General features: G+C 36.1%; 1 pseudogene; it reads left to right on the top strand.

The window, feature by feature from the left end:
• The first annotated feature begins 15,139 nt into the window (after window positions 1–15,139).
• Window positions 15,140–18,462, top strand: LOC149175592 (bidirectional sugar transporter SWEET17-like; annotated as a pseudogene).
• The last annotated feature ends 1,106 nt before the right edge of the window (window positions 18,463–19,568 follow it).

The raw sequence follows: 19,568 nt of genomic DNA, 5'->3' as shown, positions 1-19,568 counted from the left end.
GTACTATCTCCACCTGTTACACACAAACTAGCTCAGATCTGATGCCTCAAATCTCCTCCACTGTTTGCCTGCCTCCACTACGGAATCCTGCAAGAGAATGATTGATTATGGCTGATCCAAACTCGTCTTTTTCTTGGCTGACCCACGCAATCCTCATTAGCAATACTCAATCCATGCATGTGCAAAATCTCATGCACAACTATAGTCACAACTGATAGCAATCTCAACCTCTAACACCTGTCTCCACTGAACTATGCATGTACTGAGTTAACTGATGTATTCTTCAGTTGCTTTATGAGTTAATAATTAGCGAATTAATTAATAATTAATTCACACAACTCATCACTAGTGTATTCTTTAGTTAGACTAAAATACAACTATTTCAACCAAGTCAAGCTGAACACAACTCCATCAACTCCACAATCAACTCAACCACATGAGTTCTAACTGAAGTCCTTCATGCAATAGCTCAACTGACCCATAAGAAAAGCGTATTTCCTTCTGGCAGCTGCATGTGCTACATCCATAGCTCTAACTGAAGTGCTCCAAGAGGATAAGATAATGTTTATAGTCTAAATATTATTTAGAGCTAATAATATTCCATTGTTCTATTTTTAGCCTCGCAGTCTAAAAATAGAAACTGCCCATATGTCTAAAAATAGAAGTCCATCTATTTTTACCAACATGACCAATCATCCACAAATAGCATCCTACAACTCATAGACCATGATCCATATGTCTAAAAATAGACATAGTCTAAAAATAGACTCTGCGCCAAAAATAGTCTACAGGCCCACTTAGTGAAGGCGACTCCTTTCCACTAAGCTCCATCATCTTGTTGCATTTTCAACACTCCCTCTCAAAAAGATATGGATTATCTGCAACCCCTATCCTGCAACTCTGGAATGTTCTACATGCAACACATTTGCTCGGTCCACTTTGCTCTAACAACACTTGGAACAAAAACACTCCCAACTGACCACTCTGTTGGACTAGGGACATACTCTGATGTTGAAGCTCTACCTTCTCCTAACAAGTGCTCCCTCTATGACATCTGCGTTACTGCAACATCTCCATGCATCTCGCACCATTTCACACTTCTCTATGCCACCTAGCACTGTGCAAAACACTTGTGCCTCTCACATTACTGTAGCCTGCTAGCTATGCGCTGTCCTGGGATTCCCTACACTATCGCTCTCTCTGCCGCTCCATACGCATCTATCTATAACCAATCAGTCAGTTCCTGCTACTCCACATCGGGGCTCCCGTAGCAAGGTCTCATCCAAGAGGTTGGGTACCTCAAGGATCCTGCCCCTTCTCCTTGGGACGATCACTCTATATCGCCCCACCTCCTACCTGGAGGTATGGCTGCATGTGATCCCTCAGCCCACCTGGCTCGAAGTTTCCCCCTACTGGAGGTCTCTGCATGAGTAGATGTCTCTACTCGATCTCCTCTCAGCTTCCCTAGTTGTGGCCACTCCACAACCTCCTGAAGCTGTTGCACCAATCGTGGCTCCTCCACAGTTGTCTAAGACTTCTTCTGGCTCTGCATGTTGAGAGGTAATATACGCTCCCTCTCAACAACCAAGTCTCCATCAGTTTCCTCGCTGCTAAAGGCTTTGCATGCATCTTAAACCTCAAAAGCATATAGGTTCTTGACCCGTGAACCAATCTTCTTCACCTGTCTAGTGATGATGTGTCTAAGTAAAACCTTTCCCTTACTGAAGACTACACCATGGCCTCTATCTTCCAGCATCACGATCGACACCAAGTTTATCTTCAGTCCTGGTACATACTTGACATCAGTCAAGGTAAGGTGAGCTCCATGCTTCCTCTGAAAAATAACCGTGCCTACACCTAAGACATTATACTTCTCATCATTACCCATTGCTATGAGTATCCGGAGATCTTTCTCCTCCAAAGTAGTCAACAAACTCTTGTCACCGGTCATGTGGAAAGAAGCTCCACTGTCAAGAAACCAACCACTTCCCACCATGGATGAAACCATGCATGTGAAGAGTGTGAAATCCAACTCAAATTGTGAAGCAAGTGCCTCACCTTCAGATCCTTCCCCAGATACCTTCTTGGATTTCCTCCATGGACAATTTGTAGCATAATGGCCCACCTCATGACAAATAAAGCATCTCACCTTCGACTTGTCAACCTTCTTTTCATCATTGGAAGAACTAGATTCGGAAAGAGAAACCTTCTCCTTCCCCTTCTTTGCTTTGGTAGCCAAAGCGCAATTTTCTTCATCAGATGCCTTTGATGAAGATCTGTCCCTGGTATTCTGCCTGAGCTCCTCTTGCACAAGATCCGACCAAAGTCTCTCCCATCCTAGCAATTTCTCCCGACCATTGACAAAGTCCTGATAGGAATGCCAAATCTTCGGAAGACCAAGGAGAGCCATGCTCACCAAGTCCTCATCATCGACAGTCACCCCCACACTTCCCAGCGCATCCCTGCACTGAGTGAACTTCGTGAGATACTTGGGCATACTGTCTCCCTTCTCACATTTAATGTTTCTAAGTCTATCCTTGAGGGCCAGCTTCCTCTGATCGCTCTTGCTTTGGAATAGATCTGTCAACGCTTTCCACATCAAGTATGGAGAAGCCTTTCCATGCAGGCTAGATACAATGTGATCCTTCACGCCCTCCAACAGAATCCTTCGACACTTTGCTGTCTTCTTTTGCCAGGCATCAGCTTGAGCAGTATCAGTAGGCTTTGGGACCTCAGCCTCTATGAACTCCTTCAACCCATTATCATCTAACACCACCTCCATCTTGTATTTCCATGCAATACGATTCGAGCTGCCTTCAAGAGCATACTCCAATCACAATCCGTTGAAAGACATTTCAACTTTGACACCAAGAAAACACTGCTGCAAATTCGAATTCCACTAGCTCAAAACTCAACCGCCTCTGATCTAGAATTCGTGAGAACAAAGTATTTCTCGTACAGAGATTGACTGTATGGGCTTTTACCGGATATCTCACCTTCCAAAGGAAGGATGAATCCAGAGGCTACCTGGCCCGATTACAGACTCTGCCTGAAGAATTAAAATGTAAACACTTTCTGAAAAATAGATCTGATGATCAACTTCGCTCTGATACCATGTAGAAATTTTGAATAATATGACACTTATTCACAGAGATTATCCCGATTATACACTATTGCGGAATACATGCATAATACATAACCTCCTCTATGTTGATCATCAATTTAGCAGCATTAAAAACAATGAAACATCAATCACATGTGCACAGTAACATAGTATGTAACCCGGGGAAAGCTTACAGCTGAAAACCCCACACTATCTATATATTATAATGATTGAGAACATGTAACAATACATAGTACAATACTCGTCACAAGTACTCTATCTCCACCTGTTACACACAAACTAGCTCAGATCTGATGCCTCAAATCTCCTCCACTGTTTTCCTGCCTCCACTGCGCAATCCTGCAAGAGAATGATTGATTATGGCTGATCCAAGAGCATCTTTTTCTTGGCTGAACCACACAATCCTCATTGGCAATACTCAATCCATGCACGTGCAAAATCTCATGCACAACTAGAGCCACAACTGATAGCAATCTCAACCTCGAACACCTGTCTCCACTGAACTGTGCATGCACTGAGTTAATTGATGTATTCTTTAGTTGCTTTATGAGTTAATAATTAGTGAATTAATTAATAATTAATTCACACAACTCATCACTAGTGTATTCTTTAGTTAGACTAAAATACAACTAGTTCAACCAAGTCAAACTGAACACAACTCCATCAACTCCACCAAACTCAACAACATGAGTTCTAACTAAAGTCCTTCATGCAATAGCTCAAGTGACCCATAAGAAAAGTGTATTTCCTTTTGGCAGCTGCATGTGCCACATCCGTAGCTCGAACTGAAGTGCTCCAAGAGGATAAGATAATGTTTATAGTCTAAATATTATTAAGAGCTAATAATATTCGACTGTTCTATTTTTAGCCTGGCAGTCTAAAAATAGAAACTGCCCATACGTCTAAAAATATAAGTCCATCTATTTTTACCAACATGACCAATCATCGACAAATAGCATCCTACAACTCATAGACCATGATCCATATGTCTAAAAATAGACATAGTCTAAAAATAGACTTTGCGCCGAAAATAGCCTGCGGGTCCACTTAGTGAAGGCAACTCCTTTCCACTAAGCTCCATCATCTTGTTGCATTTTCAACAGTGCTAAGGGAGGAGACATAATAAAAATACAGTCATCTTAGGGCTGGTGTGGCCCAGGCCGGGTGCAATCCCCAGGTGATATTGACGTCCTCAAGTCCTCAAGCCACAGGTCAAGTGTGAAGGGTCACAAACAACTTGACAAAAAAAAACATTGTCCAATCTAAATTATAATGTTTAATTTAAAATAAAATATTAATTTTTCAATATTATTAAAAACATATTTTTCAAATATTTGATTCAACCATAGCAATACATAACAATAATACAATGCTATGTAGATAGTTGTTTCAATTTTTGTGCCGTAATTTATGGATAAAGTTGCTATATTTATACCATAATTTTAAACTATTTGTGAAATGATTTTTCATTGTTAAGTTTCATAAGGAAAACCATAAAAAATTAAAATGATTCAAAATAACTCATATTCAAGTACCATAAGTTTGTGCATGCTATAATTTAAGAATGTATTTGTATAAAAATTGGATAAGAACAATATGTAAATAAATATAATTAGCAAGAGTTGCTTCCCACCATTCAACTGAGTAAAAATGTAAATGTGTAAACTTAGTTACTACATACCAAAATTTATGCATGTTTACCCCATAATACACAATTAATTTTTCCATTTCATATATCAATTTACAATTTAAAAGAAAAACATAAATCATAACAGAATTGTAGATGCCTTTATAACCTACACTATGGTCGGAATCACATGGTGAAAATACTAGAAATAAGTTGCCAATATTAATAAGAAAAATAGCTTGATATTTAGTGGTTTCGAAATCAATCAACGCTCACAACCCCCTCATTCTGAATTGTCCAATAGATTCTTCCCCACGCAAAGAGACTCCTCTCTTTCTAGCAATGCCACAATAGGGGGGGAGAGCACGAATTCCAAGATCGCTGACTAGGGTGGGAATACCAGAAGGCAAGCAATTATTCCAAATTCCAATCCACATTTGCAACAATTTTTTGCTTGGCACGTAATTGAACATGGGATTGGATACTTAATACCAATTGTGCTTGTAGCACTCACTTGTTATTATATACTAGCAGAACCACATTAACAAATTTGGTTGATATATGTCGTAGGCATCAACTTAATATATGCTATATTATAAACTTAATATGCTAAATTAATATATTAGTATATCAAATCCAAGACTAATATCAAAAACTCTGAGATTATAAATTCAAGGAATCATAAACCAAAGTGATTATTAATATTATAAACCCAACAAATTAAGAAACCAATGGGATTAATACTATAAACCCAAAGGACCAATAAACCAAGGAATTAATAAACCCAAGGATTAAAGAACCCAAGGAATAAATATTGAAAATCCAAGGGAATAATAAACCAAATGAATTAATATTAAAAACCCAAGGAATTATTAATATTACAAATCTAAGAAATCAATAAACCCAACAAATTAATATTAAAAAACCCTTGAGATTAATATTAAAAACCTAAGAGTCTCGGATGCGGGTGTACATCAAGATTAATATGATGGTGGCTGAACAGGATGGCAAGTGGCCTTCCCAGATGGCCCTCCGTAATCCCACACACCAAACCATAAAATGAATTAACGGTGCCCATAAATGGAATTTAAGCTGGTACTATAATCAATCCGACTGTGTCTACCCACCTCGGCTTGGCTTAATGGCGAACTTTGGTAATATTAACTACACCGCCCGTGTTTCTAATCCCTTGCCTCTGCAATGCCACTGCCCACTGGCAGCAGCGGAACCGAGCTCACGCACTGCTACGGGCAGGCGATGCAGCATTCTATGCTGCATTGAACTCGGCACAGGCAATCATTTTACGCAAAGCCTGGTCTGCAATCTCATTATTCACCCTGTGTCTGCTGCTATACCTTCCTCTGAGCTGCCCTCTGAACCTGCAGCACCTTCTCATCACTCTGAGCCATCTCCCAACAAACATTCTCCTACCACCGGTGTCAAAATGCCTAGAACTCGCCAAAGAATGTGAAGCCGAAGAGGGAGCAGCAGAGGCCGACTGCCTTGCTTTCCACCATCTCCGGCCTCAAACACTTCCTCCTCCTCGGCTCATTTGACTACAATCTGCTATCCAAATACTCGTAGTAGCAGAGGCCACTCACGAGCTTCTCGCCTCCAACCGATGAATTCCGTGGAAACTCCCTCCAGTCCATAGCAGGCCCTCCGCTCAGCCCAGTTCACCTACAGCTGCTCCTTGAACCAACCCATCATCACTGCCACCATCTCCATTACCTTCCACGAGGATCCAACTTCAGGAGGTGGATGCCCTCCCAGCGAGGAGCCAACCAGGGTCGAGGGAAGAACTCATTGCGCAGGGGCAAAGCAGGACACTCCTCTGAACAAGAAAATTAGGGAGGAGAAGGACCATGACCATCAGGCAGAAGACGCCATGGATCCTTACAGATGTTTCATTGTTGAGGAACACCCGGAGCAAAGGAAAGATAACAAGGGAGCAACGCAATAGGTAGAAGAGGACATGGATGCATACAGATCCTTCGTCGAGGAGGAACACCCATCACCGCAGCATGACACTTGACCAGCCACACAACTTGCCACGTGTCTTCGAGCCTCAGGTTCCGAGAATTGTGATATCTGGTTTTTTCGGGGGTTTTTGGAAAACTGGTTGTCGTTTGGTTTCTCTGATGATTTTTTTGCTTCTTTTGAAAAACTAGTCAGATACTGTGCTTAATTGCTGCTTTCCCCTGCGCGGGCAGCAAGATAACATTTGCAACTTCATTTTTGAACTGGACTGGTTTCCCGTTATGGGAAGTCACAATCCTGTTTTGCTGTTATATGCCTTAAACTATGGCATGGACATGCAAAGGCCAAAGCCCCAGTGTACAACTATGTTTCAGTAATAGAATTTAGCACAATTGAGAAAAAAAAATATTAAAACCTAAGAGATTATTAATATTACAAACCCAAGGATAAATATTCCTAGGGTTTAATATCATTCCCTTCGATTTACAATACCAATCCATTTTATTAATTGAATGGTTCATATTCCTAGGGTTTAATATTATTCTCTTAGGTTTATAATCCTAATGGGATTAATATTATAAACGCAAGGGATTAATATTATAAACCCTATCATTAATATTATACCCTAGGAATATGAACCCTTAGATTAATAAACCCAACAGATTGATATTATAAACCCAAGGCACTAATAAACCCAAGGGTTTGATACTAAAAACTCAAAGGAATAGTATTAAACCCAAGGGATTAATATTGTAAGACTAAGGTATATAAACCCTAAGATAAATATTATAAATCCTAAAACAAACATGGTTGACCATCATTGATTTTCATATTGAGACAATCTTTGTCACAATGTGACATTGGACCATGGTTGACCATGACTCACCATGGTTGATTTTCATATTGAGAAAATATTTGTCACAATGTGATGTTGGATAATGGTTGACCATGATTATAAACCCAAGGGATTTATATTAAACCTTGGATTAATATTATAAACCATGGTTGATATTCATATTGAGACAATCTTTGTCACAATGTGGCATTGGACCATGGTAGACCATAATTGACCATGGTCAACCATGTTTAACCAATGTTGACCATGATTGATCATTGTTGACAATGATTGACCATGATTGATTTCCATATTGAGAAAATCTTTGTCATAGACTGAAGGGATTAATATTATAAACCCATGGATATAAACCCTAAGATAAATATTATGAACACCCATGGATATAAACCCTAAGATAAATATTATAAACACTAAGATAAACATTAAACCCTAACATTAATATTATAAACCTCGGGATTAATATTATAAAACCAAGGGATTAATAAACCCAAGACATTAATATCTAAAACCCAAGGAATTGTAAACTCAAAGGAATAACATTGAACCCTAGCAATAATATTAAATCATAGGAATATAAACCCTAAGATTAATAAAACGAATGGATTATTATTATAAACCCAAGGGATTAAACCGTTGAGATTAATATTATGAACGTAACTGATTATTAATATTATAAACCCAAGGGATTAATAAACCCAAGGAATTTATAATATAAACCCAAAGGATTATAAACACAATGGATTAATATTAAACCCTAGGATTAACATTATAAAACCTATGAATAATATTATACCCCTAGAATATAAACCCTTAGCTTAATAAACCCAAGGGATCAATATTATAAATGCAAGGGTTTAATACTAAAAATCCAAGGGAATAATATTAAATCCAAGGTATTAATATTGTAAACTCAAGGAATATAAAACCTAAGATAAATAATATAAATTTTAAAACAAACATGGTAGTCCATGGTTGATTTTCATATTGAGGCAATCTTCATCACAATGCGACATTGGACCATGGTTGACCGTGATTGATTTTCTCATTGAGAGAATTTCTGTCAGCATGTGGCATTGGACCCTTGTTGACGATAGCTAACCATTGTTGATTTTCATATTGAGACAATCTTTTTCACAATGTGACGTTAGACTATGGTTCACCATGGATGACAATGGTTGTCATAATTTGACATTGGACCATCTGTCAATCTTTGTCACAAGGCAACATTGGACCCACGTTGACCATATTTGATTTTTGATATGGAGACAATCTTTGTCATAATTCGACATTGGACCATGGTTGACCGTGATTGATTTTCTTATTGAGATAATTTTGGTCACGATGCGATGTTGAACCCTAGTTGACCACCATTCACTGTTGTTGACCATGGTTGATTTTCATACTGAGACAATCTTTGTCACAATGCGACATTTGACCATGGTTGGCCATGATCAACCATGGTTGATTTTCATATTGAGACAATCTTTGTCACAATGCTATGTAAGACCATGGTAGACCATGGATGACCATGGTTATTGACCATGGTTGATTTTCATATTGAGACAATCTTTGTTAGAATGCAATGTTGGATGATGGTTAACCATGATTGATCTTCATATTGAGACAACCTTTGTCACAATGTGACATTCGACCATGATTGATATTCATATTGAGACAATCTGTTATGAAACCAGCTCAAGAAAAGATAGAAAAGATAGATCAACGCCTTAGAATTCAGCCTCTTCGAGGGGGCAACCTCCTTTACATTACATAAATGAACAATTCTTGGATGATACAAATGAAAAGACCTCCTTTCTATATATAGGAGTCTAAGGGGTCATAACATAATCAGAGCCGACATAACAACAATAATGTAAGGGCACAATAATAACAATAGTGGGCTTCTATGGGGCACATTAGTAACAGTATGGGCACTACATGGGTACATCAATATAATAAGTGGGTTGTACTAATAACAATAAGGGGTTACACTAGTAGTATAGGGGCCTAACATGCCCCTCTCCTTCAAAAAGCGCTGTCCTCAACGCTTGAGTAGTTCTTGATGCTTCTGTATAAAATTCTTGTCCTCCCATGTGCAATCTTCAGCGGGTAAGTTCTTCCACTTAATGAGATACTCTGAAATTGATCGATTTCGTAGCTGTCGGGTTCTTGTTTCTGTGACTGCTCCAGGTTCCAATATGATTTTTCCTTCCTTTTCAATATCTGGCAATATTATTTGAATTGGGATCTTTTGCAACTTTTGAATAAGTGGCCACACTTCTTTGTCCTTCTTCCATTCATCCCTTGCTTCGTTTATCCAATCTGGTTGGATAATAGAAATAGCACAAAACAATGCTTCCACATCCTCATCCTTGAAGAGTCTTCCCATTCGGTAAGGTCGCCATTTTTTAAGTGCATGTAGTATTGCCAACATTTCCTTCTCATAAATAGCTTGCTTTAGATGTAGCAGTAAAAATACCCAATCGCCTACATCAAAACATTTTTCACTATGATGTTGATCTACCTGTTGTTTCATTTGATTTTGCACCGAAGTGGCACTATCCTTTAAAAGTTGGAGAACTTGTTGTTGATGCTCGATGTGATCTTTCACTGCTTGAACCTTTTTATTCTTGATATGTCCTTCTATCTTTAGAGTTTGAGGAGTGGTAATTTCTTCCAATCCTTTATAAGATATGGTCGTATTCATTTCTTGACGCTCGATGTGATCTTTCACTTCTTGAACATTCTTCTTCTTGATATGTCCTTCTGTCTTGCTAGTTTGAGGAGTGGTAATTCCGACTAGTGAATTACAAGATATGGTTGGATTCATTTCTTCTTTCTTGATGTGATCTTTCACTTCTTGCACCTTTTTCTTCTTGATATTTCCTTCTATCTTGAGAGTTTGAGGAGTGGTCATTCTTGCCAATAGTTTAGAAGATATGTTCCGATTCATTTCTTCTTTCTCTGGGGTCGGGTCCTGGCATATATCCTCTTCTTTTGATGTTTCTTGATCCTTTTCTTCCTCCTCTTCATACTCTATGTAAAATAATTTCTTCTCAGCACACTTATGACCTTTAGTGCATTTGCTATCACAATTGTAACAAAGCCCTTTTTCTCTTTTTTCTTCCAATTGTTGTGGTGTAACCCTTGTAGGTTGTGGAAGGCTAGGAGGAAAAACACGTCCATATTTATAGTTGTGATGGGTAGACTTCCTTGTTGCCATAATTTTACTTTCAAATATGTCACAAAGCCCTTTTACTCTTTCCAATTGTTGTGGTGTTGCTCTAAAGAAGGTGTTGCTCTTTGTATCCTCATAATGTGCTATCATTTCCTCTGTGAGAATTGACCACGTAACAAGTTTTTTACGAGAACAAAGCCCTTTATACCATAAAAATTGATTCGGTTCTAAATATGAAGATGCAATACATACCTTTTGTAACAGTGGTACACCATGTAGATCAAAATATTTCTCCATCTGAAGTATCCAATTTACCGGATCCTTGCCATCAAACTTCCCCATCTTGCTTTTTCTTGATTTTAGGACCTCGAACTTTAAACGAATGTAACTCTGTACTTGCAGATATTTATGTTCTGAAATTGCTACCTGTAGTAGCCCTCTGTGTCCTCTTTCCAATGCCAGTAGTCTGATCCAAATTGGATTCTCCAAAAAAGAGTTATGCACAATCTCCCAAGATGACCTGATTATAGACCTTTCCAAAAGAGCGAAATTGTATGAAGTGCCACATGTCAATTTTTTCGACCTTTGGCTCTCAAAAAGATATACAAGAAACTACAGTCCGTCCTCTTTCTATACCTTCTTATGAAATTTCAATCCAATGCTCAGAGAGAAAGTCATGACTATTTTCCCCAGGTCACCTGTTTTGAATGTAATTCAGGAGTCTGCAAAAAGACCAACTTCCTCAGATCATATCTCCGTAAATATCGCGCGAAAAGCTTTGAAATTTGGACCCAAGGTTCAACGAGATTTCTTCTCAAATGGGTTTTTTTGGCGACTTCTGAAACGTCACAGAAAAAAGTTATAGCGAAAATGCCACGATGACCTGTTTGGAGCAGCGAAACCCTAGAATCCAAAGCTCTCATACCAAATGTTATGAAACCAGCTCAAGAAAAGATAGAAAAGATAGATCAACGCGTTAGAATTCAGCCTCTTCGAGGGGGCAACCTCCTTTACATTACATAAATGAACAATTCTTGGATGATACAAATGAAAAGACCTCCTTTCTATATATAGGAGTCTAAGGGGTCATAACATAATCAGAGCCGACATAACAATAATAATGTAAGGGCACAATAATAACAATAGTGGGCTTCTATGGGGCACATTAGTAACAATATGGGCACTACATGGGTACATCAATATAATAAGTGGGTTGTACTAACAACAATAAGGGGTTACACTAGTAGTATAGGGGCCTAACACAATCTTTGTCATAATATGGTGTTCGACCATGATTGAGCATGGTTGATTTTCATATTGAGACAATATTTGTGTTAATGTGATGTTGGACCGTGATTGAGCATGGTTGATTTTCATATTGAGACAATCTTTGTCATAATGTGATGTTGGACCACGGTTGAGCATGGTTGATTTTCATATTTAAATAATCTTTGCGACAATGCAACATTGGACCATGGTTGACCATAGTTGAGCATGGTTGTTGAAATGTGAAGTTGGATCATGAGATAATCTTTGTCACAATGTGGCCATGGTTGACCATAATTGATTTTCATATTGAGAAAATCTTTCTGACAATATGACGTTGGACCATTGTTGACCATGGTTGAGATTCATATTGAGATAATCTTCATCACAACGTGGTTTTAGACCATGGTACACCATAATTGACCATGGTCAACCATGTGTTGACCAATGTTGACCATGATTGAACATGGTTAACCATGGTTTACCATATTTGACCATAATTGCTTTCTATATTGAAAAAATCATTGTCACAAACCCATATTGGGATTATTATAAACCTAAGGGATTAATACTAAGAACCCAATGGATTAATAAACCCAAGGAATTTATATTATAACCCCAATGTATTATTAACCCTAGGAATAATATTACAAACCCTACCAATAATATTATACCCTAGGAATATGAACCCTTGGATTAATAAACCCAAGGGATTGATATTATAAACCCAAGGGATTAATACTAAAAACCTAAGGGAATAATATTAAACCCAAGGGATTAATATTGCAAAAAAGAGGTATATAAACCCTAAGATAAATATTATAAACTCCCAAACAAACATGGTTGACCAGAGTGGACTATGGGTGATTTTTTTATTGAGACAATCTTTGCCACAATGCGACATTGGACAATGGTTGGCCATGATTGACGATGGTTGACTATGGCCGATTTTTATATTGAGCCCATCGTTGTCACAATGCGACGTTGGACCATGGTTGACCATGGTTGTCACAATGTGATGTTGGACCATTAGACAATATTTAACATAATGTGACAATGGTTGACTATGGTGGAATTTCATATTCAAACAATATGTGTCACAATGCTCCATTGGACCGTGGTGGACAATGGTTGATGATGGTTGAAAATATTTGACATAATGCAATGTTAGACCCTGGTTGACCATGATTGACAATGGTTGACCATGGTTTCTCTTCATATTGAGACAATCTTTGTTACAATGCGACATTGGACCGTGGTTGACCATGAATGACCATGACTATTGACCATAATTGACCATGGCTATTTAAAATGGATGACCATTATTGACCTTGATAGATTTTCATATTGAGATAATCTTTGTCACATGCGACGTTGGACCATGGTTGATCATGATTGACCATGGCTGGCCATTGTTGACCATGCTTGATGCTCATATTGAGACAATATTTGTCATAATGTAACATTAGACTATGATTGACCATGACTGATTTTCATATTGATACCATCTTTGTGACAATGTGACATTGGACCGTTTTTGGCCATGGTTGATTTCCATATTGAGACAATATTTGTCACAATGCGACATCGGACCATGGTTGACCATAGCTGACCATGGTTGACCATACTTGACCATGATGGACAGTGGTTGACCATAGTTGACCATGATTGCTTTCCATGTTTAGAAAATCTTTGTTACAAACCCATATTGGGATTATTATAAACCTAATGGATTAATAAGCCCAACAGATTAATACTAGAAGCCCAAGGGATTAATAAACCAAAGGAATTTATATTATAGACCCAAGGGATTTATATTAAACCCTAGGAATAATATTATAAACCCTATCAATAATATTATACACCCAAGGGATTAATATTGTAAACTCAAAGCATATAAACCCTAAAACGAACATGGTTTACCAAGGTTGACGATGGTTGACCATAATCAAGCAATCGTTCCGAATTCAATTCCTCATTTACACCAGTTTTTAGCTGGGCACATAGTTGAACTTGAGAAGGGATCCTTAATACCAATCATGCCTGCTCACTTATTATTATATATTAATATAATACTTATATATATACTTATAATTACCTTGAATGGCAATGACTAAATTGCAATGCGGCAGTTGTGACATAACATATTAGTATGATACTTGTATTTCTTCAAGTGCATGTTATATTAATATAACACTTCTCATGCGTGCATATGATACCTTGTAAGTTAAGGTTATTAATGCTTATAATATATTATTATAATACCTTATAAGTTAAAATTCAAGTGATTATCTTTATATTTCTACAAAGATTATCATTAAATCCTCCAAAAATTTAATACATATTCATATAATACTTCTAGCTGTGCAGCTGGTGCCTACTTAGGGACCTTCAGTTCTTCCCATGTTGATTAAGAGCACTAGCTTGTTTTTTACACGATAAACATTACATATGGATGTATGCTGACCATATCTAACCTAATTCTGAGACTTAGAAACATAAAACGTCGAACTCCATATCATTATCCCGCGAAAGATCTGATTGCACTATAAGTTTTCTCCCATTCCCTAGAGTGTACTTGAACTTGTTAATCATCCCGTGAAGAATCAGGGAGTGGGCCTGCAGCATTGATCTTCTCAAGTATCAGAAAGTGGACCTCTGTGATTTTTTGTGCTTCCATGGATGACGCGATGAACTTGTTGATTGTTATCTGAAGAATCATTGTTTCGTGCCGGCATTGATGACCGTCCAAAGGGTAACTCTGTTCGAATAACAAACAAAGAAATGAAACACAATATTCTCCACCTGTAGGAGGGATCTGACTTTCCCATTTTGGAAATAGATGATCAATGGGAATATCAGAGTTGTGATATGCATGCCATGGGAGCTTTATTCAGGGAACCTAAATGGGCCACGTCTGCCATTTATTGTAAACTTTGGGTCATGAGCAGTTGATGGTACGCTGTGTCAGTCCTCTCTCAGTAGCAGTGATTGTTATGTTGGACTATTCACAGTCGTGTATATTAAAGCATCAGAATGAGGGAGGCTACTTGTGTAGTATTGCAGACTAGAAGAACAATCTGTAGTGGTTCTGAGCATACAGTGAAGATGGCCGATGTGAGATTCATTGTTGGTGTTATAGGTGAGTTTCACACTATATCTATATTTTCGATGAGAGTTAAAATGGAAATTTATTTTAAAGTTTAGCTATTATTTTTGAAAAGGATAGAAAATGAAATTGTTCTCATTTATTTGGGCAAAATGGTGCAGGGAATGTGATATCGATCCTCCTTTTCATCTCGCCACTGTAAGCTCTGAAATGTTTTAAATCATCAAATACATATATTCCAAGCGACTATAGTCTATTTTGTTAGTATGGCTGATCATGTTTTGATTGACAGGAAGACATTTTGGTGCATAGTGAAGATAAGATCCACAGAGGATTTCAAATGTCTCCCTTATATCTGCACATTGCTGAGCACTTCGCTGTGGACATATTATGGATTAATAAAGCCAGGCGGACTGTTGATATCTACAGTCAATGGAGTGGGCGTTGCAATGGAAACCATCTATGTGATTATCTTCATAATGTACGCCCCGAGGAAAAGTAAGGCAAGTATTCACTTCTAAGCTTCGTTGTTTTCAGTCGTCTGAAATCCCCGTGGAACAGAGGTTTGTTATTTCATTTCATATATATATATGCATATTCTTTGGTATAGTAGTTTAGGACTTCGTTTAGTGGGCTGTTGTTAATATCCTCTAATTAACGTTATTGCGTACTTGATTAAATTCAGTGTTAAATATGAATGTTGTTTATTAGTTAAATATACTATAGTTAATGTTGTTGAACAAGTTAATTAATATAGCATAATAGAAAGCTTTTAACGTTATAGTTAACGTTGTTGGTCAACTTAATTAATATACTATGATATAAAGTTTTTAATGTTATATATGTGTATGTATATGTATATAGTTGTTAATGATATATTATTAATAATATTATTTAGTGGATTGTTATGATTATGGTATTTTTATTAATGTTATAGAGTATTTGATTAAAATCAATATTAAATATGAATATTATTATTAAATTGATAGGTATTTTACAATTTAATATAAGGGTTATGTGTGATTTCCTTAAATCATTGAATGGAATTATTTGGTCATATGGTATTATTAATTCATCATATTATTTAGGCATGTGGTATTATTAATAGATATATTGATAATCTATAATATTGATCTATGGTATTGTAACAAAGTCTATTTACAAATTAACAATCTCCATAACAAAATGAGATAAATCTACATGGACCTTGTTACAGCACTGACCTTCCTAGCCTTTTACAATGTCAAAATTATAGTGAGCTGAGACTTCTCTCCAAGATTTTTGAGCATAAGAATAAAATCTTAAATCAAAATAAATAATTTGTTTCTTTAGGTCTGATAGACCAATGTTTGGTCTTAGTGAACATTAACCATCATCTTCATCATCAAAAATCTTGTTACATGTTTTTTTTTCAAATGTATATATTTAATTTGTAGACTAATACAACACTATAAATCCCTTAACAAATATTTTAATTAATATATTATTGTATTAATTAATATTTAAATTGAACAAATACTAATATTTAAATAAATATATTATTTTTAATACTGATATATTTTTAATTTATAATATATTATTATTATTATTAGTTTAAAATAGAATTATAATTTAATTAATTTTATGATTTTTTTTTAAATTTTAATAATATAAAATATATTTATATACTATTTTATTATTAATAATAATAATAATTTAAAATAAAATTATAATTTAATTAATTTTATGATTTTTTTTTAATTTTAATAATATAAAATATAATACAAAATAGATTTATTGGTTTAGACTTTTTATTAATTAACTCATATATATTAAATTATCAACCTATTAAATTATAAAGGTTGATAGGAATTGAAATATTTATATCCCATTTAATTGACTAGTCATTTCATTTATATAAAGTAGAGAATTTATAGTCACTTCATTTATATAAAGTAGAGAGTTTCTAAAACTAATATAGTGGAGATTCCAAAAGCTGGATAGGTTTTGAAACACTGAAATTTATATGGAAGTCTTTTATTCTTTATATTAAATTAATGAAAATTTGAAAGCCTATTAGAAACTTAGACCAGATGTATGTTAGCAATGAAGGTATTTCGAAAATTCTGCTAATGAATGTTGTTTTGTAAAATCGGCTAACTGAATACGGCATAGTATTTTTTTTTAATATTAAAGTTAAAAAAACTTATAGAACACCAGACGAGTGCACAAAACTCATAGAGCCCGCCCACCACAACCGAGTGTTCTCTTATTAATATATTAATTGATCGATAATGTGGATTTCTCAAATTGGATATTTTACTCACATGGCAACGGGCATTTCGGTTTCTCAAATAACTTTTATACTTGATATTTCTGACTGTTATTGTTATGCAGCTCAAGACTGTTTCGCTGCTGCTGCTTGTGGATATAATATTCTTCGTCTCTGTCTTTCTGGTGACATTTCTGGCATTGAATCAACGTACGAGAATAACTGTGATAGGAGTTGTCTGCATGTGCCTAACATTAAGCATGTATGGTTCCCCACTAGTACTCATGGTAAACTCTTATTTCCACGTCTTAAGTTAAGAAAATGCTTCCGAAAACATCTTGGCTGATAATTTACTCAACATTTTGAGTCTCTTATAAGCCATTATAATGGGGAATAGCTCAAGCAAAAGCAGTACAGTTCACAATATTATTAGTTTATTCTATAATCAACCTGCATGTGGATGGTGACAGAAAACAGTCATTGTAACGAAGAGCGTGGAGTTCATGCCCTTTTTGTTGTCATTCTTCCTGTTTCTCAACGGAGGAGTATGGACAATTTGGGCCGTGCTCGAGGGAGACGTGTTTGTTGGGGTTAGTGATAAAGTTTTTTTATTAAGATTTGATTCAGATAGAATGTATATGATGTAAATGATTCGAACAAATGTTTGCTGCAACTTACAGATCCCTAATGGAATCGGCTTCGGCCTTGGAGCTGCACAGCTCGTCGTGTACATGATTTATAGAAATGGAAAGCCCGGGCGAGGAGGAACTGAAGAAGAAGACGTAAAACGCAACGGCTTAAATCTTGTGGGCGAGGATATCGAGATGGGTGGTGAAGATGAATTATGTTCAGCTGACCATATTGGCGGTGCCAACTCCCATCCCAATAATTTGCAAATTGGATCCAGTCATCCTTGAGGAAAATCAACATGGTCTGAGAAAGCTTGTAAAATCAGTGATGCTTGCAGTCCTAGCTTTCCCAGAAGGCCAATATCTTAGTGTCACCAAATTTCGTTTCACAGTTACAGTTTCAAAAAATAAGCAAATAATAGTTTGCAAACGTTATTTTTGATCAGTAAATCTACACCTTGTATTTTGTATGGTCTATAAATAGTTTGCTGTGATTAACTGACAAAAACTTCACCCTATGTATGGTCTACACATCTATCTCGTATTGAAACCTGCTGCAATGCGCAAGAGATAAGACAATTTTTATGGATATTAGTATTGCATATAAGAGCAGTGGTGATTGATTTGCAGATGAAACAAGAAATTTTGGATCACTAAATGAAACAGTAAATGATAGCAATACAATGAACACTATGTTATTACATATTGTAATTAAATGTTATTTGTTTGGACTATACGTACGGTCCCATCTGTAAATGTGAACACATTTATAAATGTTATCGGCATTTTCTAATTATATGTTTTGGGACCTTTTTGTGGGAATCTGGCCAAATAATTTTTGATTAAATTATTAAGATTTACACCTTAAAAAGAAAAACCACCCTTGGGATTATGGAATGGTGAAAAGTAACCCATTCAGAAAATTCTGAAAAATAATTATACCATGAAAAAGTTAACAAATAGACTACCTGAAAATCTACAAAACTTATAACGATTAAACTAGGCATTGTGATCCGGTAAGAAAATCCAATTTTCTCTTCGAATGGAACTGGAGGTACGGGCCATCCATAATGTTCTAAGGTATGACAATCTCCTTTGCGTTTCGTGGAGACAACACAGTTGAAATTTGATGATTTGAGTGTGATTCTAAAAAACAAAAGAGGATGTGATTCGTTGTTTGCACCTCAAAATATTTACATTTCTAAAGCCAAATGTTAAGATGAAACGTAATTTTTATCTCTTCTTTTAATATGAATCTAATTTCTATATTTATTTTAATATGAATCTAATTTGTAGGTTTATTATATATAAAAGGATTCTGGTTGAAAAATAAATGATCAGCCCGGAGACTTGAAGTTGATGATGAGATGGATGTGATTTAAAAAAAAATCTGATTTGCTGTTTAGAAGTTAAAGTATTAACATTTACTAAATGTTAAATGTGTTATCTATATATATATAAGTGAAATGGTCTTTTGTTTTTTCTGGATTAGATTTATTTTAGTGTAAATTTAGCCCTTAATTATTTTATGTGAATTTTTTTACAGTA

Source organism: Pinus tabuliformis, chromosome 4_1, assembly GCF_031772625.1.
Source record: "Pinus tabuliformis cultivar Carrire ecotype Pingquan chromosome 4_1, CPIR1, whole genome shotgun sequence".
NCBI classification, from domain to species: domain Eukaryota; kingdom Viridiplantae; phylum Streptophyta; class Pinopsida; order Pinales; family Pinaceae; genus Pinus; species Pinus tabuliformis.
Note: the sequence above shows the minus strand (reverse complement) of the source record. Positions and strands in the feature narration are given on the sequence as shown.